This window comes from Equus przewalskii, chromosome 7, assembly GCF_037783145.1.
Source record: "Equus przewalskii isolate Varuska chromosome 7, EquPr2, whole genome shotgun sequence".
In the NCBI taxonomy this organism is placed as follows: Eukaryota; Metazoa; Chordata; class Mammalia; order Perissodactyla; family Equidae; genus Equus; species Equus przewalskii.
Window position 1 is genome coordinate 63577436 of NC_091837.1, and position 26434 is coordinate 63603869.

The window sequence follows — 26434 nt, forward strand, 5'->3', positions numbered from 1 at the left end:
CGTGCCACAGACCACAAAATCAGTATGGTAAACATTTTTTTTCAACTACCAAGGACTTTGATTGTTAGGTAAAAACTGACTAAAGATGTGGGCTGTGTATTGGGCAAGATGTGTGTTGCGTTGGTTTTGGGGGGAGAGGGTACCTATGTCTTTAGTCAGGCTGGGTCCTTGGAAAAAACAAACATGTAGTCCAACTGTTTCCATCAGCCCCGCTTTCTATAATTCCTTCTCCCCTTCCTTATACCCTTTCACGGGACCTATTTCTCTATGTTTAAATTAATTCACACTAAGATATTAATGGCATAACGTGTTGCCTTTCCTAGCAGAGTTTGTCTTACTAAAGTGGTAAAGCAATTTACTTTTGCTATGGTATTCAGTAATATTCTGAGGTGAGCAATACTTACCCCAAAATACTAAGGGCAGACTCTCAGGTACTGTGTTGGAGAGGTATGTTGATTCTGTTAGTGCGAGAGTCCTTCCTTCTCGAACTGTGAAATCACCCCTTGTGTCTTTCAATATAATGGGTGCTCTTGCTTTCACACACACAAGGAAAGCCCTACCTCCCTCCTTAATGGATCACAAAAGGGAAGGTTATGTAAAACTCTTGGATTTCATGTTCAAAGGACAGTTGTATGGGATGGGGTCAGAATCTTCCTATTGGTTTTCCTTTGTCTGCTTGCATGTCCAGCCTGTTACCCGTCCAGGAAGCGTGAGAGGTGTACGGGTGGAAAGGGTCCCATCAGACTCAGAGTCTACATTTCAAGTGAGAATAGGTTATAGTAAAGTTCAGTGTAACACAATACACCAACAATATTTCCTACAAATAAGGTGTTCAGGAAGTAGTACATCTAACACCTCGGTGCGCTGGTGAGTTTGTATATTTTTAGCCTTTGTTCCATTTCCCTGGAAATGAATGAAGGTGACATCACCATGATTTCCTCACACTGAATTTAGAGACCTAGAGCTGGAGCGGGGCTGGCTGCAACTTAATCTTCCTGATAAGGCTGGGGGTGGGGAGGACAGGGACATGAACATCGCTTGGGGCTGAGGGTCCTCCCCTGGGGTCAGAGACTGAGAATATGAACGTGGCTAAATTCCAGGTTTGTAGATGAGTAAGCAGAAATTAAATCATCAGCTGGAGCAACACAGAGGTTTACTGTAAAACTGAATATGCTTTCATGGACCCTTTATTGCTCTGAGGATGGTTACAATCCAGGAATGGGATCACTCAGGTGGAAGTATCTTAAGAGACAAGTGATTCTCTCTGGAAGCATTGCTCCTTGCCCATGCAGTCCTGAGAAGCAGAAGGATGGTCCCTGCTGGAAGAAGCATCCTTTGACTTCATTTCTTAGAGGTGTGAACATTGCTCGCTGGTGGGACTTAGAGTCAAGTGGCAGTGGCCCTGCAGTCATTTGGAGGAGCCTTGTACTATGTTTCTGTCACAGATGCAAGTCTTGAGCCCCTTTTACACTTTGGCTTTTAAAAAATATTTTCCTCCCAAAGACATTGCTTTGTAAACAAAGAGCTATGAGTCATCCTGCTTTAGAACTGAAAGAGAAAATTCGCTTCTGCTATAATTAAGCAATAATTATTATTTTTTTCCTCTGAAGGAGGACTCAGGGAGATAAACAACTCCCAGATAAATAAGGCTTAGAGACTGTGGGCCAAGGGTTCTATTGATTCACAATGTATTTCTCTCTCTTCCTCCCAAATCAAAAAAAATAATGATAGTAATTATCTTTAAAAATGATTCCCTCTTTTAATCTTTTAAAATTGCTATTTTCCACTCTTCAAATAGTAATTGTTTTATGGCCCTGTTGTAGCTTGTGGGGAGGAGGGAGGTAGAATAAGCAGCTAAGAAAGCCCACTCACTCCCTGGGAAGCATCTCTAAGGCACAGAGCGGACTGGCTCACCTACGAAACCTTCAACTCTCACTCTGGATCTTATATAGAGATCTGTGGTGGAAAACAAAGAATTTGAATCTGCTAAGTATGTTAGATGCAGTGGAGGGAGAGTATTTGGGGAATAGATATTTTAGGTAAATGACTTGGAAGGCAATTGTATGAGCTGACCTTGAACTTGGTGTGTAGAAGGGGCAAGAAGCCTGGACTGGGCTATGAAGACCTGGGTTTTGCCACTTATGACCTGTGTATAAACTTGGTTGGCAAGTCACTTAATTTCTTGGTATTTTGTTAATCTTTCAACAAATGATTATAATTCCTAATTTGTCTACCTCATTGGAGTAGTGTTTATGTTAATATATTTTCTAAGTAAAAATCGCTATAAAACATGTAGACTTGGGATCATGGGACTTTTGGATTGGAATACTCTACAAAGTAAATGTTGGCCCCAAATGTTTTTACGTTTTCCAGTTTCCTTAAATGGGAGACAAAGCAAACCAACCCTGAAATGCCTTGCTGAGGAAATTTGGAATTGACATTTCTTTGAAGACAAAAAGAGAAAGGAGTCATCTAAAGTTGAAAACAGCTCCTGAGGTCTGTGTGTTGTGTGCAGCTCTGCCAGCTCTTAAGTGTGGGGATAGAAAGGAGGTACACCTTGTTTGGGTCAAAATGGACTAAACTACCAAGTCCACCATTAGAGGATAAGGTAGTAGGTTGTAGTGGTTAAGCAAGTGACCTGGAGGGGCAGTAAATCCACATTTTACTCATTATCTGGGCATAACATTAGAATATCTACCTAATATGCTATGGGAATGAGATGAGATAGTCTAAGAAAAGTGCTTAGGATATTGTCTGGCACATAAAATGTATTTGATAAATGGCTTATGGAGATGGCTGTCTTAATTTTAGAGGGAGTATATTGCTGATTTCATTGTATAATTTCAGAGGTATTGAAAGACCTGCTGATTCAAGTAGTTCCCCTTTCAATAATTGCCAGTATTACCTTGTACTCTCTCTTCTTATTCCAAAGGTCGACATTGCCAGAGAATTAGATACTGTTCAACCTACTGAGGTCAGGCACTAAGCCTCTTTTACTTACCACGGCACACTCAGCCCTTCAAAGTACACTTGACACATAGTCATGGTGAGTCAATTTGTGCTTAGGAACTTTATGGGAGCCATGAGCCATGTGGTCCAGTCTTGGAGCAGTGTTAGAGTTAAAGAAGTGCCTAATCCACAAATAATTGCAAAGTAATGTCTTTACATGCATTTCTCCAACACATGGAAAAGGCTGCAAAGTCCACAACAGTGCCTCTTAAAATGCTAATTTTTCCCCCAGTTAGCTTTCCTCAAAAAAGATAGTAACTCCTGACTTTTCTCAAATTTCTCAAACTGAGTTCCTTCGTCCCTAATCTACTGTATCTTTTCATCTACTTCTTTTCTTTTTCATTTTGTACCATAACCCCCCAAAGAGCTTGTCTGGCAGGGTAAAACCTTCCATAGAGGGTGTGAGAAGTGAGAAAAACTGCAGGTGCAAAGCTAAAACCTCCGTTAGTTGGCAGTGAGGGGAAAGCTGGAAACACCTACAGATTAGCTTATTGCTGTTAGATTTGTTAACTGACTAGTTGATTGAATGGAAAACCCTTAATAAACTCTTCTGGTTTTATACTCCAGTAGCAACTGACATCTGTGAAAATCACTTGAAAATTACTCAATGCTTTTTGATCTATTTTTGTCTAAATGTGCTATTTACATATTTTACTTTTACCTAACATTTGTGTTTTATATCTTTTATGCCCAACAAGTTAATAGGCTTTTTAAGAGAATTAATTTCATGCATAATACCTAGCATACTGTTTTGTACATAGTGCTTAAAAATATCTGTGGAGATAATTTGAAGGCCCTATCTAGAAGAAAAATGTTGTCTAAGAGGTATGATATGCTGAGCCATTATTGGCCATTAGACTGATAAATTATTTTATAGTATAAATTCAAGATATTTAGGAAGGGATGCATGAAGCTTAGGGCATGGGGGAATAAGAAATGAAATAGGCTGGGGCATCAGTGAAGGGAGACCTGGTTGGGAGTGTGGCTGAGAGTTGAGCAGCGTGAGAGCCCTGGGTGGGAACTTGCCAGAAAGAAGGAAGATAACACTAGTGAGGAAAAGAGGAGCCCATCAGAGCAACATAAACTGTGTTAGATTGTACTATTGTTCCAAATGATTTTCTCCTTCTTCCTCCCTGGTGAGCGAATTATAATTTCGCACTCAATTTCCTTTTTCATATGACTACTTTAGCCAATGAAATGTGAATGAAAGTGGTATGGTTTACTTCTAAAAAACTTCAAAAGTCATTGTGGGATTTCTCTATTGGTCTTTTCTTTCTTCTATAAGCCCAGCATGTTCCATGTGGGTGCTGCTCCTTCAGGCTGGTGTCGAGATGAAGATGTAGGCAGAGCTGAAGCGATCCAGCAGAAGCTTAATAAAATTTTCTAAAAATTTAGATTTTCTTTTTCTAGAGAGAAAGTAGTGCCATGCGTCACCCCCTTGGTCTAAGTAAATTTGTTTTACAAAGATAGAACCGTAGATACACATAGCATTCTCCAACTTCCAGATGGTTGCAGAAAAGGCCTAAAATGCTCATTAAAATACTTAGCCCGAAGTCAAGTAAATGGGAAGCATAGTCCAAGCCAGGAATAAAAAGTGCAGCTTAAAAAAGATATTTAAAGGCTATACTTATAAATAAGCAAATGATAAATCTGAAGACATTCTTCATGCTAAATATTTGCAGAAATTAGAACCTTAAAGGAATATTTGTTGAAAAGTCATTTAGCAGAAAACCGATTTCCAACAATGCTTACAATATTTTCAGTGTCCTATGAATTATTTTTAGATGACATATTTTGTTATTAAATCTAAAAAGCAACTGCTTTAAAATAGACTTGTGAAATTTGAAGATGGATAAAAAAATATAGTAAGGATTGTCAATTACAAGTTGTTACTTTGGGCCACTTCACTCCTCTGGGGCTTAACTTGGTTCTCTTTAAAATGGCAGGGATGGAGATGAGCCAAAGGATGCTAGGGTGATGTCTTCCCACTCTAATAGTCTTTGGTTTTACTTTATTTGTATGATTGGATTCTATTTCTATCATAAATTGGTCAAAACCATTATAAGAATATTAAGCCCTGTTTACTGCAGGCAAAATGTTTTTAAAAATGAAAGTTGGCATTTTAGACCTTGACTAAATGAAATTTATTGATTTTTATCAAATGTGAATTACAAATTGTCATACCTATAATTCAATTAAAAAGTGATGGCAAATTCCATATTCTCATATAGATGAAGCCTAAAACAGAGGCAAAATTAATAGGATCAGATTCTGTGGGTAAGGACAACTTGATGGGTTTTTAGGTTTTGTGGTTCATAGTTCCTGCCCATAATTAAGGATTATGGGAATAATTCTTAAAGTATTAAACCAGATTCCTTGATTTATTCCGTCAAGAGACATTTACTCATATGCAAGGTGCTAACTTATCTCTTTAGTTTCATTTTACCAAGGATCTTTCGGTAGTTGACAAGTTTAGTACAACATAGAGGAATTTCACTGTTCCTGGGAAGATAGCTCATGAAATTCAGCATCCTTCATGACATATGATTTTAACCCCCGCACGGAGTCTAGCATAGTGCTAGGGCCATATGATATGTACTTCAATGTGGTTGAATCAAAGTTATCCTTTATTGCAATATATCAGGCCTGCCCCTAATATTTACAGCATCCAGGGAAGACTAAAAATGAAGGCTCATATTCCATGAGTCTAAATTCCGATTATACATCGAGCTAGTGAATTGTTAATCCTAATACATAATATTCTGTCTCCTTGGCTAATACATCTTCATAATAATCTGGAATGACAAGTTTGAGCTTAGATGCTTGAACACACCCCTAGTCTAAGGTCGCATTCTTTCTCTTCCCACCCAGGCCTCTGTTCTACACTGTGAGAGACATTACGTGGGCGTGACTAAATGTCCCAGTTCAAGCTTTACCTACAACCATCCCGCAGGTCCATCCTTTGGGCCTAGGAATGTTCACACTGGTGACTTGGTCCACCTTGGGAGGACAGGCCAAGGAAGAGGCCCATGCAGGGGGTTTTGGGAGATGCAGGCTTCATTTGGATTTATCTCCTAGGGTTTCTGTGGAGGGCACGGCTAGAGGAGAGTCAGTGTGGCTGGAGAGGCATCTCTGGCTCAGTTCAGACTGTAACCCAAGAAACCCTACTAGAGGAAGCCAAAAGGAGAATTTATTTCCAATTTACTGGGGAGACTCAACGACACAAAGGTTCTGGGTGTTGGAAGCAAGAAAAACAGCCTCTTTTCTTTTGTCTCTGCTGCTTTAATCTGTTTCCCTGCCTATGGGCTTTTTCAGCTTATCTAGTCAACATGGTAGGAAATCTGGGCACAGGCTGTTCCTGGCTGCACGTGTTTGAATCTAGGCAACAAGAAAGAGACTTTTCTTTCTAATTCTAAAATTCTAGGGCAATGACTTGACTCTTCTTGGGTCCTGCTGCTTGTCCTTGACTAAGGAGCTATGGATAGGGAAATCGGGTACCGTGATCTGCCAAGAATTTCATGGCAAACAATGAAGTTTCATGGGGAAAAAATCTCATGAAAAATGAAATTTGAAAGTATAAAAAGTTTATTTTGTATTATAATTGCAATTAGGAACTAATTCACAGAGGAAAAACAAAGATGTTCAACAATCTTGTAAAGTAAAACAATAAGCATCGTTTGCTTTGCATTTGACTTTCATATCACCATCATGAAGTCCTGTTTGCATAAATATTTGAGGGCATTCCTCAAGGGATTTCCTTAATCTTTTGGTACTTAAATCACACTCTTTTGAAGCACCTGTTCTTTCATCCTCAATTTCTGTTTTTTCTTTGTTGTTAACTAGTCTAACTCTACTTCATTCTCATTTTTCAAGTGTTCGTGTGTGTTGTAAGCAGTTTTCCACGATCACTTTCATAGACCTCATGAAATTTTGAATCTTTTACAAAATGTGTAATTTCACTTTGCAGTCATTTTGCATTGCATGTTCATGTTAACGCAGTGCAAATCAATGAGACACAACTGCCAGAGTTGTAGACCAAAAAGGATGGGATAGACAGAGGCTAAGTGTAAGAAATATGAGGAGATAGGGGATAATTGTGTAGGTAGTTGCCTTGTTAGTAAATATTATTATGTTTTAAAGAACTTTGTTTTGCTGTGAAAGGTCATAACTGTGAGGAATCAGATAACGCATTTTCAGAAAATGAGGATCCCTGAATACCATAGGGAATTTGAGTGGAATTTTGAGGTCTTACAGATTTGGGTGTGGCTCTGCCAATCATCCCCAATTTTCTTCTGGGCAAGTAGCTTTTCCTCCCTAGTCTGCAGTTTCCTTATCTTTAAAATAAGGACAACAGTATCCTTCTCGTTGTGTAGTTGGAAGAATGAAAAGAGCAATTATGTGGTTCTGGTCTTTTTCAGTAAATGGAAGCTATTTGATTGAGACACAGTCTCTGTCCCCCAGGAGCTCAGTTTTTATGAGGGAGGGAGGGGGGATGAAAACATGTACAGTTAATTATTAGACATCCAGTAAAGAGCAATGACAGGGATGCACAGCAGGAACACAACAACTCTAAGGAGCAGCAAGTCTCCCAGGACAGGGGAGGCAGGGAAATCTTCCTGCCAGAGTCACACCTGAGCTCATGTGTAAGTCTCAGTGAGAGTTATTCAGACTAAAAAGGGTAGGAAGGAGCTGGGGAGGGGAGGGATCCGGACCAAGCCCCATTATGAGCAAAGGTACAGGTGCACATTCAGACACCTGCTAGGTGGTCCATGTGGTTGGAGTCACAGGCCAAGGCAGCAGGATACGAGATTTCTTTGCAGTTCTGCTTCTGGGGAAAAATGAATTCCAAGTTCCAAATATCCATACAGGATCAAGCTTGCAGCCCAACCACGTCATGAATTAAAACCTCCTATATGGCTATTCAACATCTCATTCACCCAAAATCCTTAGACTCTGGTATGGTTCAGTAGAAACATTCATAAATATATGCATAGACCTTTATGGTTTTCCGAGTTTCCTTATATCATCACATATGAGCTTCACCATAAAGCTTGTCATGCAGGTGAGTTAACCATGAGCTTCATTTTGCAGATTAGAAAGCCTAGAGTTAGAAATATTAGGTGACTTCCCCAAGCACATATTAGTTGGTACAGCTAAGACTGGATTCTGTTGTTTTGAGTACTAGTTAAGTATCCTTGCCTCTTTCTCTATAACAAGGGTCAGCAAACTTCTTTTGTAAAAGGCCAGATATTATGTATTTTAGGCTTTGTGAGCTATATGGTCTCTGCCACAACTACTCCCCTCTGCTGTTGTAGCGTGAGACCAGCCATAGACAACAAAACACAAATGGGTGTGGCTGTGTTCCAATTAAACTTCCTTTACAAAGCAGGCTGTGGGCTAGGTTTGGCAATGGTTGTAGTTTGCCAACCCTTACGCTATAACACACTGCAGACTTTTTCTTTAACAAATAGAGGAGAATTTCAGGTGTATGAATCCAATACTTCTTAAAGAATATTCATCCCAGTGTCTACTTTTTGTTTAGCACCTATTTTGTTATATGAGAATCTCACCTTTGTTCTCCCTTTTGTAAAGGTGACCTACCTCTGGAATAGACAGGATTGTCCTCTCATCAGTTCCTGAGTTGGTTTATATTGAAGCTGTCTCCTCTTTTCTCCTCAGTGTCCTTACCATCTCTTTCAGCTACCCCTTAGCACTCCATTCACCTTGCTGCTGATCATTGCTTGGAATTTGGAGGTTTCCATTCTCCCTATGGCTTTTGCCATATTGGCTTCCCAGAGAAGAAAAGAGAAACACCAGCCTCAGTTCCCCCAAAACATCATTGACACGAGTCTGTCTTGGGCAACAGATTTTACTGAAGGTTTAGGAATGGCCAGAGGAAATTGCAATGTAGAAAAATAATTATTCCAAGAAAATAAGGAAAGAAGTACAAAGGTCATCCCTCACAGGGCTCAACTCAATGGAACAACTCAATTCTTGTCTTCTTCCCTGTCATAATGTCTTCCTTCTTTTCTTCTAGAGTAGTGCCCCTCACCCCATCCTTTGTGATACAAATGCATCATATTGGGAAATCCCACTTCTCCTCTAGGAAAACCACTCATAGGGGCTGTTCTCACCATTGGGCCTATTGATTTCCTGCCTCCAGAACAGGCTGTGGCAGAACACACTCCGGAGCCTGTGTTGTTCACTCCTGGGTACATCCATGGCTCCTCCCTCCCTCCCGCTCAATGTCTAAACAGTCAGTAGATGCTCTTGCATCGACCTCAGAAATGTGTCTAGGACCTAGTGCAGCTGCTTTGCTTGAGCCTCCATTCTCTCTCACTCGGAATGCTGTTTCCTCTCTATTAGTCTCCTTGCCATTATTCTGTCATCATTCCAGTCTTCTCCTCCCCCCATAACTTGGGTTATCTCTCCTAGAAGCAAAGCTGATCACATTACATTTGGTCAAAATTCTATTTATGAATTTATCTACAGGATAAAATCCAAATTCCTTAGCTTCAGTGGTGGCCTTTCGAAAACTGGCTCCATCGTTTCTTCCATCTCCACCACTAACTGAAACAGGCCCTCCCTTCCTGCCGCACTGAATGTCTGATAGCTTCACATTCAAGAGAGGCTTTTTCTCAAGCCTATGCCTTTGAAAACACTGTTCCTATGCTGAAAACAAGAATTACCAATTTATTTTCTTTACCACCACAACTAAAGTGTGACATAGATGCTGCTTAGTAACAGCAGGCCAGAATATGATGCTGATGTTGGGGGAAGTGTTCATGCCATCCCTTCTAAACACACCACACACACACTCTACCCACCACTCTCTCTCTCTCCCTCATTTCCTCTCCCTCCCTCTCACCTTCCCTCCTTCTCTCCCTCTGTCTCACACACGCACATATATGTATATCAGGCTCACCTAGAATATCTTAACCATAACACATATTTAGAAGGAAAGTGGCTTACATACATGATTTATACAGATAGACTATTAACTCTCATTACCTCATTAGGTCATTCCTCAACTCTATTTTGACTGCCTAGTTAAAATTATTTCCTATTAGGAAAATGTTTTCTAATTACTCAGTCTGCAAAATTGGTCACAAAATAGGGTTGTGCTGGCCTGGTGGTTTTCCTCCCTCTCTTCTTCATTCCTTCCCTTGTTTTCTCACTCCTTCCCTCTTCCTTTCTCCTCTTCCTTCCTTTATTGCATCATTTCTAGCTTCTCCCAGATGTGTGGCATTGTTGTATGGGTTGCAAAGGATTCTAAAAAGAAGACGTCTTGAATTCAAGGTTGACACACTACACCTGTGGTGCTCAGGTGCATGAAGATAGTGAAAGGATCAAAAAAAGCCGCTACATACATGATAAAATAGGGTGATAGAGGTTCAGAGAAGACAGAGAATACTTCTGAGGAGCGATCATGGGAGACATGAGCCGGAGGCAGGAGCCTAGAGAATAAATAGCATTTCCGTCAGGGAAAGGGAAAGAAGTGTGTTCATTCCAGGGAAGGTGCCCCCCATGGAGAGCGGGTCAGTAAGTCAGAGTGCATTTGGGATACCGGTTTAGTAATGTATGGAAAGGGAGGTAAAGTTGAATCAATCTGAAATTTGTATTATAAAAAGTAGACATGGAGTTCAATTTCTCTGTACATCAGCAGATCAAGAGAGACTGTTTTTCTTTGTTTAAAATCGTACTTACAGCCCATGCCTTAATCCAAGAGTGATGAGCAAAACTTTTCCTTTTGTCTTCATTTGTTCATCAAGCCAATCTTGGTTGAGTGCCCACATTTATCAAATGCTGTGCCAGAGTCTGTCCACTGAAGATCACGCATCAGACTTCAGTATTTATGAATTGTATGAGAGATTATAGATCAAATCTCTAAACCTATATTTTACTCTATTTTTGCATTTTGACAGCCTCCTAAATGAGAGCTTCCCATTCAATTTATTATTGCACTTACCACTGCATTGACTGAAGACAAGGAGAAGAAAAAGTCAAATCTTGGTTTTACTATGTTAGTCATACTAATTGAATCTATATGTGAACTTATTTAACATTTATTTTAACCACGCAGGATAATAGTCGTTACAGTGTCACATTTATTTTGTTATAGCAGAGCACACAAATAAACTATTCTCTCTAGAGTTTTGTACAAGGATATGGTCACCTGCTCCTAACTGAACTATATTAGTGGATCACTCCTTATATGAATCCTAGCAACCTTCAAAACAACTGACCAGTTGTCCTCATCAGTGGACTGTGCAATTTACCCTGTGTTCACAGACACAATCTCAAGGCCATTGCCAAATCTCCAAGTGCCTATATGCTGTTCAAAATGCTTCAATTACATTTCCCCAATTAAAAAAAAGAAGGGCAAAATAATGAAGTAATCTTGTTTCCTAGGAAATAGTATGTGGAGAAGATTGCAACAGAATATTTCCATCATTATCTTGTGCTGAGGAGGTTTGATCCAAGGTTAATCATCTTCTGCTTAGCTTCATCCTCCCACGTGGCTAAGTGCTGTCTGGGGCTGGGAGAGCTGGGAGAGAGGGGAACAAATGAGACTGGGATGATTGAGTACCAGTCTCCCCTTGCTCCTTCCTTCATTTATTTGTGAACGGCACCTAGCACTTTAAACAGCATCTTTAATCAGAGTGACTCAAAGTACTGTCCAAATAACTGCATTATCCTTATTTTATAAACAGAGGGAGAGAGAGAGATAGTTAAGTGACTTGCCCAAGGTCATAGAAATGACAAAAGAGCTGGAAATGGGCCTCAGAAAGCCCTAACTCCCTGTAAAATCTCACATTGAGGGGCATTCGTTTCAGATCCAGTGGAGATCAGAGGGTCACAAGAGTGGTTTGCTGCTAGCTAGCTTGTGAACTAGAGCACTTCACTGATACTCTCTGGCTTTGGTTTTCCTTATTTTGAGAATTAACCGAGAATCAGGATTTTCTTTTCTATTCATGGTAGCAATAAATTTTTGTGCCATGGTTTTAGAAATGTCAAACTAAACTTTTGAAATAATGGTAATTTGGGCACAACTCAGCTGAAATTTACCTGTTCTGTGATTTTCTCTTTTTCTTTTCTTTTCTTTTCTTTTTTGGTGAGGAAGATTGGCCCTGAGCAAACATCTGCTGCCAATGTATCTTTTTTTCTTTTGCTTCTTCTTCTTCCCAAAGCCTCCCAGCACATAGTTGTATTTTTCAGTTCTACACCTAGTCCTTCTAGTCCTGCTATGTGGGATGCTGCCACAGCATGTCTTGATGAGCGGTGTTAGCTTATCAAGTCCAGGGTCCGAACATGTGAAACCCTGGGCCGCTGAAGTGGAGCATGCGAACTTAACCACTGGGCCACCAGGCTGGCCCCTCTTCTGTTTTTGATGGAAACATTTCCATGTAAATGATGATGCTAATTAAAGGAAAAGCACACCTGTTTTGAGCCTTTGGCATCAACTACTTGCATGCAAGTGAATGTGTTCAGTAGCCTCCTAGGAGGTCTGGTTGATGTCCTGTTGATCATATATTTTTATCCACTTGGTACATTTTTATTGAATCTCTACTATATTCAAAGCCCTGTGCTAGAAACTTCTGGAATGCAGAAATGAATAAAATACAGTACTTGCTCTCAAGGCACTTACAACCAGTAGGAGAGGATCATAAACAAATCACTTCGTAGAACTCAAGGCAGGAGTTTGCACACTGCTGGTGGGAATGAAAATTGGTGCAGCCTCTATGGATATTAATATAGAGATTTCTCAAAAAATTAAAAATAGACCTACCATATGGTCCAGTTATTCCACTTCCGGGTATTTATCCAAAAAACACAAAAACAATAATTAAAAAAAATATACACACCCCTGTGTTTGTTGCAGCATTATTCATAATAGCCAAGACTTGGAAGCAACCTAAGTGCCCATTGATGGAAGAATGGATAAAGAAGATGTGGCATATATATATATATATATATATATATATATATATATATATGCAATGGAATACTACTCAGCCATAAAAAAGGTAAAATCTTGACATTTGTGACAACATGGATGGACAATTATCATATGACCTCACTTATATGTGAAAGATAAACACATACAGAGAACAGATTTGTGATAAACAAAGGGGAGAGGGGTGAACGGGGTAAAGAGGCATGTTTGTAAGGTGATGGATGGCAACTAGACTTTTGATGGTGAACATGATGTAATCTATGTAGACGTTGAAATATAATGATGTACATCTGAAATTCATATAATGTTATAACCAATGTGACCTCATTTAAAAAAAAAGGATTAAATAGCAGTGAAATAAGGTAAAACTAGGGGACTGAGGCAATGCCCAGAGGAAAAGAGCATGGGATTTTGGAGTCAAGGAACTTGGGTTTGAATCCTGACTTTCCCGCTTACTGGGGCAGTACATAACAGTTCACATCGCTTCTCTAGCCTGTGGTTTTGTCATAGACAAAGTGAAACTAATGATAACACCTGCATCAGACAATTAAATGATATAATTAAGGTGAAAATGTTTATACTAGATAAATTCACGTGAAAAAGATATTAGGGGGGCTGGCCTGGTGGCACAGTGGCTAAGTTTGTGCACTCCGGTTCATCGGCCCAGGGTTTGTGGGTTTGGATCCTGGGCGCGAACGTTGTACTGCTCGTCAAGCCATGCTGTGGCAGCATCCTACATAAAGTAGAGGAAGACTGGCGCAGATATTAGCTCAGCGACAGTCTTCCTCACGCAAAAAGAGGAAGACTGACAACGGATGTTAGCTCAGGGTCAACCTTCACACACAGAAAAAGATATTAGGGCCTGAGAATTGGGAAAAATCTAGGAGGGATGGCTTTTGAATAGAGACTTGAAATCTGAGTCAGGATGTCAATATGTAGAAAAGAGGAAATAAGAAATAGCAGATAAAAAAGCAAGACAGAAATGAGCAAAGGCCTGGAGACTTTCAAGAATCTGGAGCAGGGTAGATATGGCTGACACGGGTTGGAGAAGGTCAGAAAGCCGGGAAGGGTCAGTGTGGGTGGCATTAATGTTGTGCCACAGAGTTGGCATTTGTTCTACTGTTGGTGAGGCTGCATGCATTTAAAATTAATTATTCTTAGTTTTTTTCAAATATTCCATAATTCTGACCTTTTGCTAGCTCAGATTGACCTCTTCTTTAGAATGAGTAAAAACCTATGACATTTTACTATCTGTACTGTGACTATAAAGTAACAAAATTAATTTTCTTGTGTAGCCTGACACCCCACTGAAACTATAAAGCCTCATTCTGAAGAAACTATTTGTTGTGTAGTGTTTACTTTGTAGGGTTTCCATTTCAATCGTTTCTTTCTTTCTTGTATTTTCTAGGCCTGTTAGGACTAATTCATTGTGAGGATTTTGCTTTATTTCTCTGTCTCTTTGCTGCATGTCAAGTGAAAAATGATGCATGTGTTTTTGGAGTGCCTTTTGGTGAATAAAATTTTGAGTGGGTATTCAAAAAAGTATTCTTTTCAAAATTTCCCAAGTGGAGGTTAAAAATATATCTAGGAACCCTCGTGCCTTGCTGGTGGAAATGTCAAATGGTGCAGTCACTTTGGAAAACAGTTTCACAGTTTCTTAAAATGTTAAGCAAAGATTTATTGTAAGATCTAGCAATTTACAAGTATCTACCCGAGAGAAATGAAGACATATGTCCACACAAAGACCTGTACATAACTGTTCATGGCAGTGTTATTCCTGAAAGCCAAAAAGTGGAAACCATTCAGATGTCCGTTAACTGGTGAATGTGTAAACAAAATATGGTATATTCATACAAGGGAATAGTATTCAGCAATTAAAAGAGGGAGAGCCGACACATGCTACAACATGGATCAAAAACGTGCTAAGTGAAAGCACACACAAAAGACCATATATTGTATAATTGCACTCATATAAAATTACCAGAGAAGGTGAATTTATAGAGACAAGAAGTAAATATGTCGTTGCCTGGGTCCAGGGGTGTGACTAAGAGTGACTGCAAATGGTCATGAAATTTCTTGTTTGGAGTGGTGAAAATATTCAAAACTTAGGTTGATTGATAGTTGCACAACTCCCTATATTTACTAAAAATCCTTGAATAAAACACATAAAATGGATTTTATGATATGTAAAATTTACCTCAATAAAACTAATAAAAAGCTATCTGGAAAAATAAGATGTTTGAAGCATAATATAAGGGAGCATTACACTGTACTGACACACGTATAGTACAGATCATAATTTAATGCTGAAGAGATTAGAAAAGAAAGATAACACTTTTGAATTCTTTGTGGAAAAAATAGGTTTCTGAATGACTATGAAAGACTTTGCATTTGAGTTGAGTGTTGAAAGATAAATAGAATTTATTCTATTTATCCTTTAATAATAATAAAGATCCTCTGATAATTTGACCCAAACTAAATTCCCTAAATACGTATTTCTTTATTTCCTTTAGGGCACTTTAGTTGTATTAGGATTCTCCACTCATGATTTGTTAGACAGAATTTGATATGTCACCCTATCCCAGAATATTACTTTTCCTTTTACAAGTCCTTTCATAGTAAGAAGAACGATAGCTTATTTCTTTGTGTTCCTCAACAAAACACCTAGCTCAGGGCATAGCTTAGTTAGTGCCCAGTGAAAAATAGCCTTTGACTGCTTAATAGACCAATTGATACCATGCTCGAGGTGGTACAGCGAGGACATGCTGATGGAGCTACTCTGGGTTCATAAGCCTGGTGCTTGAGAGAGGGCTGGGTAATTAATGAGGCCTCAGTTGGAGGCCTTGAAAGCCAAGCAGCGGAGTTTGGCAGTTGATGTAGCTATTTGGGGAGCAAAACAGTGGCTGATGTAGATGATATTTTGGAAGACACACCTGTCAGCAGTGTGAGGGTTAGTTTGATAGAGGAGAGCCTGGCATCAATTAAGACATGATTTTTTTTATCACATATTTAAAGCTCAGTTCATCTTTATTGAGCATCTGGTGATTGTTTGCCTTACTTTAAATTCGACTTTCTGGAGATCATTAGATTCTTTATGGTTCTCTTTGACACTAACTTGAGGCTGAGTTCTTTTGAAAAGTTCCTCCAGAGCATGCTTTGGAACAAGTCAACTATTTTTTTTTTCGTGAACTTTGCTCCTATTCTGCTATCATTCATTTGAAAGGCAGCAATAGAAAATAAAATTCCTTTAGAAATACTGACCCAGACTAGATACTGCTTTTAATTTTTATAAGATATGCTAAAGTTGCAAGCCCCTTTGTTGCCACAATACTTATTCACACATGAGACCTTAATATCACGTCTGCAATATTTTGGCTTTTGCTGGTTAAAGGCACAGCTTCCTCAGGATAGCAGCAACCCACCGAGTCCGGCTGTTAGAGCAGCATTGTAGCTTAGTGCTTTTCCATCTGACCTGCAACACATCTGACACCCCCAAAAGCAATGCCTTGAGCTCTGCGGGGCCTGAGGACCAGTGGAAAGTGTGATCTTGAAGTCAGTATCAATAACCATAGCACATAAGCTCACATCCAAGCGTACATTTTCCTTCATTCTCCATATGAAATGGTGAGTTCAATACTGTTCTATTTTGAAGGGAATTGAAGTTCATGGAACAAAAGGGCTATTAATGCTACACAAATCACACTGATGTTGCAGTGGACAGCTCCTACAACTCCATCTGGAGCTCATAAAAATCTGGAAGCCTTGTGCTTCCTGAGACCAAAAGGTGGGAAGATGCCCATTGACCTCTTTCAAAGTGAAAAGAAAAAATGCTTCAAAACAAAAAGGATATAAAACAGCTTCCATGCACATACTCCCCATCATTCAGTGAGAGCTGAATTTGAGATAGGCTCAAATAGCCCATTGCAGAATTAGATTTGATTAAAATTCACAGCAATGACAGAGATACATGAGCAGACTTCCGAGGAATGAAGGCAGTAACACTGGTTGAACTTTTTGCAGATCATTTGAATTGATATATTTGGTCAAGCAGATTGACCATAATTTTCTTAAGTTTGGCAAAACCACAGATATGGGGCCCATTTGTCAAAATGAACTTTCATATACAAGGATTTGGTAGATCAGTTTGACTCACAGTACAGAATAGTTCTTGAAACGCTCAGAGTCCGCTCACCCAACACCCTCTTGATTTAGTCAAAGAAAATTTTAGTGGTTTAGAATCATGTTGAAAGACCAGTTGCCATTTAAAAAAATATGTTATCTGGTTGTGGTGCCAAACAGATATCAAATCAGGTCTACACTTGTGCATCAAAAGCAATAATTGAGTGGTGAATTTGGGGTGTTTAGGCCTCAAATACAGAATAACATCCAGGAAAATTAAGTCTAAGATACTAAAATTAGTGTTAAATTTTTCCTTCAGGGAATTATACGTACCTAGATATCAAAGAGATTTCACTGGAAGATTAAAGAGGGAACACTCATGATGCTCAACAGAGGAAGGGAAGAAATCAATAACTACTGAAACAAATGAGGTATGTGGGAGTGTGGAGAGATTTGGTGGTCAGATCCAGGAGACTGTTGTTCTAGAAAGGGCAGCACTGCATTAGTCAGACCTCAAGCAGCCTGTGAGACCCACAAGAGAGCGGCTGTACAGAGTGATAACATAGTAGCAAAAATGTGGTGGGAACTGGGATAATCCCACCTCTGACCATCTACTTCACTGACAACTGAACATTTACCTCAAATAATTCATCTCCTTGGGGTAAGCTTTGCTTTATAATACATCTCTATAAGTAAAAATACTTCTGGGAGGGGCGTGAATAGAAAGAATTCTAAGGGAATTTAGATATGATTTAGTCCAATGCTTCACTTTACAGAAGAGGAAACAGGTCTGGAGAGGTCAAGGGGCTACCTTATAGAAAGTTCACTGTAATTCCAGTGCTAGAACTCACTTCTAGGCTTTGCTGTTCTATTGAATTCACTGCATGTGGCCCTGCACATTTACTAATCTTCAAGTAAGTGGACTTTACATGCCCTTCCTGTGCAACTGGGGTTCTGGGTCAAGGATCATTTCTTGAGATCCACACAGGAGGTTATTGACTTGTGTTTCCAGTTATTGGTGAAAACAAACACAATCATTTGGGGAAAAAAATAGCACCAAGAGTTTTGCAGAGGGGTCTCCTGTTGGGTTTGTTATAACCCCTACCATGGATGTTTTCCTCGTGTTTCAGAACTTCTTTGTAAAAGATTTAAGGATTTTCTGGCTTTTTAAAAAATCTTTCTTCATCCTGGAAAAGAGTAGAGAGAATATTGGTACCTAATGAGTGTTGAATGATGAGAAAAGTGTGATTTTCTCCTAAAGTCATGGTCAGCAGCTGGTCACTCACTGTGTAATAATAGCAATAAAACCAAAGTTAGCATCGATTGACTGTTTACCATGTGCCTCACACTGTTCAAAACAACTTATTTGGTTTAACTTACTTTATCCTAACTCAGCCTCCGGTATTATCCTAGTGATTTGCTCAGATCTCAAGGGTCACAGCTAGGATTCCATCTCCAGCATTTAACTTTCAGAACCTAAGGTACTAACCACTGAACAATACAGACCCTTGCTGGAGAACCTAGTCAATTTCCCTGCCCTTTCTTCTTGGGTGTTGTTATTGGAGTTACAGCTTTCAATGCTGAAACATACTTTTGTGGATTCTAATATTTTAGTATGAATTACTTATTAATTTCTTTGCAGTGATGTAAGGAGATATTTGGATAAAGGAGGTACTGGGGCTAGAGGCTTGACTAGGATAAGGTGATGTAAAAAGGCCTAGGACTTCTCAAGATCATCACAATGTCAAAAAATTTTCTTATGGCCAGGGCACTGCCCTATTTTGTGACGAAGTAGCAGGTTACAGTGACAAATCTTGGTTAAGAGGCCGGAGACTCAACTCTGCCACTTATGTGTGGTGTGACCTTGGGCAAATTACTTTCCTTCTGGGGACCTCAGGTTTATTAGCTGTGCAATCATCTTTACGTTTTCTTCTTGCTCTACCCATCTAGGAATTTCAAGGTTGTTTCTCCCACAGGACTAGTGTTCTGGGAAAGTAGAATAGCTAACTCCATCTGTGGGTGGCAGCATGGGCAGGCTTGAGCTCTCACATCTATGCTCCAAGCAAACTCTCCTTTCTTGTTTTTATGTTGTTATTTTGAGTGGCAAAGCAGCAGGACTGCCTGCAAGCCAGCTCGTAAGTGGCAGGAAATCATTATAGTGCCTGGCCTCACTCCTACCCATTCTTTTGATTCCCTCCTTCTCCACTCTCAGTCATAAGGGATGGGGTTCCCCATTGGCCCACTTGGGTAGAGGAGGCGTGGGGAGTGGAGTGAGGAGGTGACAGAGGTAGAAAGAGCTATCAGAGCTGTGCCCAAGGCTCTGAACAGCCAGAATTGACAACCTTGGGTTCCCACTTTTGCACTCTCCTTTGGATGAAGCGAGGGGCCTCCTCCACAGCCAGGGAGGCTGAATGCCGAGGTGCTTCATGGGATGAAAGAGAATACAATCATTATCAGTTTGAAAACTATCACTCACCTCCAGGCCTCCCCAGCAAAGATAAAAACAGCTCCCGCTTCTGTACCTTGCATTTATGTTGGTGGTCCCGCTCCTACTTCTTCCCATATTAATCTTTCTGTACATTTTAAATAAGTTCCACTAGTACAGGTGTTAAAGCAAGAGAAATCATACTATACAATTTACTTCGGACTGTCAGAGATGTCAGGATTGTGGAAGTAGATGGGGATGTTGAGGTGGACTTGGGTGAGGAGTTACCTGAAGACGGGAAAGGGAAGAAGGAGAATCAAAAACATGCAGATCGTGGACCGAGACCCTCCTTTTTTAGGTCACAAGAGTACCCCTCTCCTATTTTCCAAGAAGGATATAGTGCAGAGGAAGCCACAAGAGTGTATTATTTTGGCTATCTTAAGGTGAAATCACCTGGTTGGGTTGAAAATCTCCTTCCAACATGGTTGATTTGCATGTTTCACTGTCAAGATGTACAGAAATCAAAACCACAGAACCTCAGGTTCCCGGTCAATACAGAGGATGAGAATGAAACCTTGTCCCATTTCCCTTTCCTCCATATCTGACATTTGATTCTTCTGGTATGGATACTTAGAACAGGGAATAAGCTCAGCTGACGTTGGTTGAGTTGACCTATATGATTCCCAACAATGAGAATTTCAAGAAAAGATGGTACAACAAAAATAAAAAATATGAAGTTATCATGCAGGAAGCCTTCCCTCCCCAACCCAGCCATACACATACATAACACACCAGAAAGTCAACCAACATTTCATGATGTAGTTTGCAGTTTGGTGAAAAGATTGAGTGATTTGCAGTGAATTTCAACCTGTTTGTAGAATTCCCAGACTTCATGCTGCCTTCCTCAGGCACTGGTGTTTGAAGGCAATAGAGATGGAAATTTCCACACACATGAGCTCCCTGGCCAGCAGATGGCGATGTTTCTCAGTTTTACACCAAGATGTCGGGCCAGAGGCCATTAGAGATGCAGGGTGTGTTTATCAGATGGCTGTTAAATCAGCTCAAAATCTGTAAAGGCACGGCCGATCAGCTCTTATTTATTTATTTTTACTTAGAGTTGATGAATTCAGTAAAATTCCATGATGGGCAAATGAATACTGTGTGTGTGTTGGGGATGGGAGCAGAGGAGGTCCTGAATCTGAGATGGTTGGGTAGCTGTTTTTTATCTCCCTCAGCTGCTTTTTAAAATGAGATTCTTCTTGTGCTGCCTTCTGGCAGCCTGGATTTAGTCAATATGGGACCAAAGGGCACACTGACAGCAGCTTTGTTCATTTTCTTTTCCATTTCTTCAGGAGTGGTCTCCTCCTCCAGCATCAGCCCCTTTGGCCCCCAGCTTCTGGGGCAGAGGCAGAATCTGTGTGGGGCTGGGTCAGGGAGCCAGAGCAAGGCTGCTCAGCACTGAAGGGATGGGCAGGGAGAAGGAAGGAGAGCTCCCAGATGGCCTCTCCTGGGCTGTGTCCTCAGCTACATGAGAGAATTGGAGATGGACCCACTCCTCCCTGCCTGAGATAGCAGCTGTTGCACTGAGGTCCAGGCTGCCTGGAGAGAGACAGATCCATTTTAAGTGCAGTGAGAGAAATTTGGGGAGTAAATTGATCTTAAAATATTTTTTTCTGTGTGCCGTCCCATTAAAGGACATAGTACCACCTGAGATCCAGGACATTTGGTTTTTAGGCCTGGAGGTACCACTATCCCACTGTATGCTATTGAACTTGTTTTCTTCATCTTTAGTATGAGCTCTTTGAAGACTATCCTTCAACCATATTTAAATTATATTCTTAGGAGCTAGCAACCCTGACAGTCCAGGGGAATGTTCAGATGCTGGGGCTTCACTCTCCTCCAATTAAATCGGAATCTCTAGTTGTGGGGGCCTCACCATGCATCTCTTTGACAAGCTACCCAGTTGATTCTAATGTACAGCCAGGCTTGGGAACTGGTGCTCTAACCAGGGGTTCTCAAAGGGAGGTCCCAGGACCAGCAGCATCACTCACACCTGAGAACTTATCAGAAATACAAATTATCAGCCATCCCCATCAGAATCAGAAACTCTAAGGGTGGGCTCAGCAATCTGTGGTTTGACAAACCCTTCAGGTGATTGTGAACATGCTGAAGTCTGAAACCCCCTGTGCCCTTTAGGGGAATGAGGCTGCCCAACACTTTGTGCAGTTACATGGAGCCAGTGACAACTACTGGCAATGGGCTGTGAGCACAGGTGTCCCACTCGTGTCATTTCCTAGGCTCAGCTATTAATTGCTGGCATTTGACCTTCCATTTTCTCAACCACATAGGCTGTGGGATTCTAATAGACAGGAATGCAGCACATCGGTCCCTCCGTTGGCTTGGATCCTTGAATTGCAACATGGATGCTTTGTGAATGAGAAAAAATAACAAAAGTTTGTTGTGCTGAATGGGTGAAATTTTGTGGCTCTTTACTGCCTTATAGTCTCTCCTATCCTGCTTCATACAACTATTAATGCTGTAGTTCCAACTATTTGGTAGGATTGGTGCTGATGGAGAAGCAAAAGAAATGGGATAGGAGCTGGTTACATTTGATGGAACCGTGGGACTGTGGGAAATGTCTACAACACGAGGGGTGCACACAGGCCTGGCATCTGAAGAGAACGTTGGGGCTGACCATGAGCAAGGGGCGGGATGTAAGCAGGACCCCCAGCTCCAGAGTTTTCAGACTTTATCTGTTTCACATTTCTTCTAAGAGGATATATTTGGGTCTAAAATATTAGGACAATTTGAGAAATGTTTCTATATCTGGGTCTGAATTACACATGCTAGAAAAGGGAATGAAATTGAAAAAAAATTTTCAGCCTTGTGTTCTGAGGTAACTAAATATCTATATTTGGTTTTGGAGTATCCAAACATTGAGGTCTGGGTTTATGTCCTTTAAAATTCTTCTTAGAGCTCTGAATTGTCATGGTGATGCTAGGAATTTGGTGGTGTTCCTCCTCCACTGGAAGAGGCTTAATCCAGGAGGGTGCTCTCCTTATCTTAGACCCTTTCGAAGCGCATTACTTCATCTCTCAATGACAGAAACTGCACAAATTTGTGCTCTTTCAGTGAGGCAAGTGTTTTGGGGGTTGATCTCTGTATTAGTCTGCTTGGGATGACATCACAAAATAGCAAAGCCTGAGTGGCTTAAACAGCAGAAATCTGTTTTGCTGGAGGCTGACAGTCCAAGATCAAAGTGCCAGGAGCTTTGACTTCTCCTGAGGCCTCTCTCCTTGGCTTGCAAATGGTCGCCTTCTTGCTATTTCCTCATGTGGCCTTTTTTGTGTGCATGCCCTTGGTTTCTCTTCCTCTTCTTATGGGAGTACCAGTCCTATGGCATTAGGGCCTCACCCTTATACCTCACTCAACCTTAATTATTCCCTTAAAGGCCCTCTCTCCCAGTATAGTCACATTGGGGGTTTGGGCTTCAACATAGGAATTTTAGGGGCATGCAGTTTAGTTCTCTCCACAGTTGCTTCTTCTTTTATACATTTATAGCCATCCCTCTCTTAAGGCTGCTTCACAGGTCTGGTATGTCTAATCTCCACTTCATGTTCACCAAGGGAAACTTTCCCGGATCTCTCTTTTGTCATTCTCCCTTTGATCTCTTTTGATTACTATTCTCTTGCCAACAGATTACAGTATTGTCATCATCAAAATTGTCACCACCATCATTAATATTGTCATCATAACGAACATATATTGAAGCTTTTCTGTGTAGCTAGGGTCTGAGCTCCATTGATCAAGGCACCATCCATCTGACCTTCCCCATCCCCCATCAGTTTGCTCATCTTCTCTGCTTTGTAATTGTCTATATTTTACACTTCTGTGACATGGTAATACTGCTCTGTTCTTTTGATCCTTTGTGTATATCTTGCTCATTCCTATCTTTGTTTGTTCACTGAAAATTGTAATGTTCTCCTTTTGCTTCATTAAGATATGGCCCTTAGTATCTTTGTTTATAAACAATAAATGCTCGACTCTGATTCCTCCAGGGATCGCTCTGTGACTTAGTCCATCATTAAATTAGGAGAGCTCAACAAAAGCTGCTGTTGTCTGTGGGTGAGTTTTTCCCTCTGGGGTTGGTGTTGACGATCTCCCAAGAGGTGATCTGATTGGGTCGTTAAGATGGATGAAATAACCGTATTGACTGTTCAGTGGGCTGGTTATTTCAGTCATCTTAATGAGAGAATTAGATCGACCCTAAGGCACTCCAAATCCTTATTTGATGATTGACCTAGAAGCAATCAATCTGCCAATGTTGCTCTATATGAATCCTCTGCTCCATTTAACGAGTCTCATTCCCCACAACCCTTCTACCACACACTCACACACACACACACAAACACACACAGAGCCATGGTGCAGTTGGTAGAGTGAATTCTGACCCTGCACTTTACTAGCTATACAATCATTCCATTTAACTTCTCTGAGCATAAATTTCCTAACAATCCTGTGTAAAACAACAAATTTGACCATTTTTGATATTTGTAAACTGGAGGTCTCACACAACTCTAAGGCTGCTTCCTGTCTTCATACCTTTGCTTGAGCTGTGTCTCCTGTTTAGAATGCTCTCCCATATTTTCTGCATGTCCAAATTTTACCCCTGTGGTGTGCCAGCTTCAACCCCAGCTCCCTCTGAGGATTTCCCTGGCTCCTCCATGACTGACTGTGTATCTCCTTATTGCCTTATCTAGTATGTGGATACGGGGAATGTTAGAGCTGGGGAGGACTTTATATCTGCTCATGGTTCTGACCTTTCATTTTTCAAAAAAGAAAACCAGGTCACAGATGGATCAATGACTTGCCCGGGGGCACAGATCAGACACCCTTAAACAGAGAGCCTTTTCTTGGGCCCAGGAATTCAGTACGGGCTACTGCCTTTTCCAGTAATCTTCAATGGGTGTGCGATGAGAGAGAGGTGACAGGACAGTTTTCACTGAAGCAGTGGGCCATGCCATGTCTGTTGAAGAGTGTTTGTTGTTGTTTGTTGGAGGAAAGGGAATAATTAATGACTCTCTCTTGCCCTCCACAGATTCATGAACCAATTGAGAATGAGACATGGGAGTCAGATAGACGAATATTATTGGTAAAGCTAGATTGAAGAATGTAGTACAGATTTATCATCAAAACAGAGTATCTTAAGAGCTTTCCTCACATTAGACCCTGGTATGACTCCCCGACCCCTCTAAATGCATACTTGGTCTCTGTAAGTATGCTCTGTTACCAATGCCCTTCTGGAGCATCCCTGTCTCATCTCTTTGAATCCTGACAGTGGCGACAGCAAGAGAAGGACTTCCCAACTCCCTGCTGGAAGGCAGACTTGAGCTGTTGCTCAGCTGAGCTCAGCCCATGGTGTGTAGGAGCAGAACAAACACCTGTCTGGCTTGCAAGTTGACTTGTGAGAAGTTCCAGGAGGTACTGAGACTGCTCTACTCAGTTGCTCAGGTGGGATTCTCCTTATAATATTTCTGAAAGTGTAGAGTTAATTTACGGACTAAGAGAGAAACCCTGGGGGAGGGGCAGTGGAGCATAGTTTCTCTGTGTTGTCCTTGCCTTGGCTGGGTTCTCTCTGCTGTGCTGTGTGGAAGTCACCCTGTTGTGCCTGTGTGCTTCTTGCTCTGCCTGCAGTTTTGCAGCCCCACAGTTCTAGGCATCCACCAGGGCAAGAAAATTATCTTGATTCTTCCACAGATGTCTGACAATCCTCTGCCCAGACTCAGAAGTAAGGATTGAATGGCAATCTGTCTCTTTATTTGATGCTGAGGACTTTATAAATGGTTTTATTTTTTTTCCAGGATATTATAGAGAAGGAAAATTATATTTCCTGAAGGACGTAGACTGATTCAGTTGCCTGCTTATTGTAACCTAATTAACTTAAATGGAAAGGCCAGATGGAAAGGTCTTCATGGATTGTGGGCCCTGGAACTCTGTTCTTTCCTGTACCAGGTCCTAGTTCCTGCTTACCAGAGTCCTTGTTTTGTAAAATCATAGCTAATGCTGCAAAGTCAACGTTTCCCACCTGATGTTGTGTTCCTCCAGGGAGCATGTGGTTTAATGTGTAAATGTCACAGAATGAGAGTCACAGGAACCCAGCTCATCTCAGCAGTATTTATTGATCCAGTCACTGGCATTGGATTTTGGGTCTTTGATGTCAAAGTCTATAAGGAAGATATCTATGAACTAATAGGTTTCATCCTTGTCCTTACTACTTTTTTGAATAGCCAGGACCAACACTTTGGGGCAGCGCTAGCTGGTGGAAAGAGCAGTGTCCTGTGAGGGACTGTTCTCAGGAGACCTGCATTCCATCATAGCTCCACCATGATCTTGCTCTATAACCTCATCTCTGGGCTTGCTTAGATTATTTCTAAGGTCTCTTCAAGCTCTGAATTCTGTGGGTCTCAGGTCTCTGACCTTGGAGACATGGCCATATACCAAAGAAACAGGTATATATGCATATGAATACTGAAAGCAGCTCCATTTACAAATGGGATGGTACAAAGCACAGATTACGCCTAAGGAGACCACAGTTGGGGGAAGGTCTTGGATTAGTCTAGACTTTTACAGTAAATATTTCCACTCCACCCTGCCTTCTAGATGCCAATTAATTTACATTTCCTGCAGTCCTTAGGCTCATTGCAATACGAGAGCTGACATGCATGGGATACAGGTCAACCGGCCTAGTGATTCACGGGAGGGGAAGATCTTGTACTAAAAAGTATAAACTGGAGTTAAGAGAGCCAAGTTCTACAGCTGTCACTAATTATGTGCTTTTATTGCTTAAGAAAGACATAAATAGCAGCTACATTTCCATGCTCTAGTGATCTATATCTGCCTTATGCCAAATATTTCATATCAAA

At 40.8% G+C, this 26434-nt stretch overlaps 1 long non-coding RNA gene across 9 annotated transcripts in view; it reads left to right on the top strand.

Annotated features, from left to right (window-relative positions):
* Positions 1 to 26434, top strand: part of LOC139084548 (uncharacterized) — a 235923-nt gene that overhangs the window by 48316 nt on the left and 161173 nt on the right. For 4 of the 9 annotated variants that reach the window (XR_011542015.1, XR_011542017.1, XR_011542019.1 and 1 more), the window contains exon 3: positions 17406 to 17517. The exons of 3 other annotated variants lie outside the window; for them this stretch is intronic. This is a non-coding gene — a long non-coding RNA (uncharacterized lncRNA). Of the gene's footprint in view, positions 1 to 17405; positions 17518 to 24849; positions 25023 to 26434 lie in introns of all 9 variants that reach the window. 2 more of the 9 variants (XR_011542020.1, XR_011542021.1) reach the window with 1 other exon arrangement.